Here is a 2,500-nt window from a genome sequence, read left to right as displayed (position 1 = left end):
TTACATATAAAGACAACCCTACTCTGTAGTCAGGTTACATATAAAGACAACCCTACTCTGTAGTCAGGTTACATATAAAGACAACCCTACAGGTTATATATAAAGACAACCCTACTCTGTAGTCAGGTTACATATAAAGACAACCCTACTCTGTAGTCAGGTTACATATAAAGACAACCCTACTCTGTAGTCAGGTTACATATAAAGACAACCCTACTCTGTAGTCAGGTTACATATAAAGACAACCCTACTCTGTAGTCAGGTTACATATAAAGACAACCCTACTCTGTAGTCAGGTTACATATAAAGACAACCCTACTCTGTAGTCAGGTTATATATAAAGACAACCCTACTCTGTAGTCAGGTTACATATAAAGACAACCCTACTCTGTAGTCAGGTTATATATAAAGACAACCCTACTCTGTAGTCAGGTTACATATAAAGACAACCCTACTCTGTAGTCAGGTTACATATAAAGACAACCCTACTCTGTAGTCAGGTTACATATAAAGACAACCCTACTCTGTAGTCAGGTTACATATAAAGACAACCCTACTCTGTAGTCAGGTTACATATAAAGACAACCCTACTTACATATAAAGACAACCCTACTCTGTAGTCAGGTTACATATAAAGACAACCCTACTCTGTAGTCAGGTTATATATAAAGACAACCCTACTCTGTAGTCAGGTTACATATAAAGACAACCCTACTCTGTAGTCAGGTTACATATAAAGACAACCCTACTCTGTAGTCAGGTTACATATAAAGACAACCCTACTCTGTAGTCAGGTTACATATAAAGACAACCCTACTCTGTAGTCAGGTTACATATAAAGACAACCCTACTCTGTAGTCAGGTTATATATAAAGACAACCCTACAGGTTATATATAAAGACAACCCTACTCTGTAGTCAGGTTACATATAAAGACAACCCTACTCTGTAGTCAGGTTACATATAAAGACAACCCTACTTACATATAAAGACAACCCTACAGGTTATATATAAAGACAACCCTACTCTGTAGTCAGGTTATATATAAAGACAACCCTACAGGTTATATATAAAGACAACTGGTTAGACAACCCTACAGGTTATATATTAAATAAAGACAACCCTACAGGTTATATATAAAGACAACCCTACAGTTAGACAACCCTACTCTGTAGTCAGGTTACATATAAAGACAACCCTACTCTGTAGTCAGGTTATATATAAAGACAACCCTACTCTGTAGTCAGGTTACATATAAAGACAACCCTACTCTGTAGTCAGGTTACATATAAAGACAACCCTACTTACATATAAAGACAACCCTAGTCAGGTTACATATAAAGACAACCCTACTCTGTAGTCAGGTTACATATAAAGACAACCCTACTCTGTAGTCAGGTTACATATAAAGACAACCCTACTCTGTAGTCAGGTTACATATAAAGACAACCCTACTCTGTAGTCAGGTTATATATAAAGACAACCCTACTCTGTAGTCAGGTTACATATAAAGACAACCCTACTCTGTAGTCAGGTTACATATAAAGACAACCCTACTCTGTAGTCAGGTTACATATAAAGACAACCCTACTCTGTAGTCAGGTTACATATAAAGACAACCCTACTCTGTAGTCAGGTTACATATAAAGACAACCCTACTCTGTAGTCAGGTTATATATAAAGACAACCCTACAGGTTATATATAAAGACAACCCTACAGGTTATATATAAAGACAACCCTACAGGTTATATATAAAGACAACCCTACAGGTTATATATAAAGACAACCCTACAGGTTATATATAAAGACAACCCTACAGGTTATATATAAAGACAACCCTACAGGTTATATATAAAGACAACCCTACAGGTTATATATAAAGACAACCCTACAGGTTATATATAAAGACAACCCTACAGGTTATATATAAAGACAACCCTACAGGTTATATATAAAGACAACCCTACAGGTTACATATAAAGACAACCCTACAGGTTACATATAAAGACAACCCTACTCTGTAGTCAGGTTAGATATAAAGACAACCCTACTCTGTAGTCAGGTTACATATAAAGACAACCCTACAGGTTATATATAAAGACAACCCTACTCTGTCGTCAGGTTACATATAAAGACAACCCTACTCTGTAGTCAGGTTATATATAAAGTCAACCCTACTCTGTAGTCAGGTTACATATAAAGTCAACCCTACTCTGTAGTCAGGTTATATATAAAGACAACCCTACTCTGTAGTTACATATAAAGACAACCCTACAGGTTATATATAAAGACAACCCTACTCTGTAGTCAGGTTACATATAAAGACAACCCTAAGTCAGGTTACATATAAAGACAACCCTACTCTGTAGTCAGGTTACATATAAAGACAACCCTGTACAGGTTACATATAAAGACAACCCTACAGGTTATATATAAAGACAACCCTACTCTGTAGTCAGGTTACATATAAAGACAACCCTACTCTGTAGTCAGGTTACAT

Source organism: Oncorhynchus keta, unplaced genomic scaffold (assembly GCF_023373465.1).
Source record: "Oncorhynchus keta strain PuntledgeMale-10-30-2019 unplaced genomic scaffold, Oket_V2 Un_contig_3666_pilon_pilon, whole genome shotgun sequence".
Lineage (NCBI taxonomy): Eukaryota > Metazoa > Chordata > Actinopteri > Salmoniformes > Salmonidae > Oncorhynchus > Oncorhynchus keta.
Note: the sequence above shows the minus strand (reverse complement) of the source record.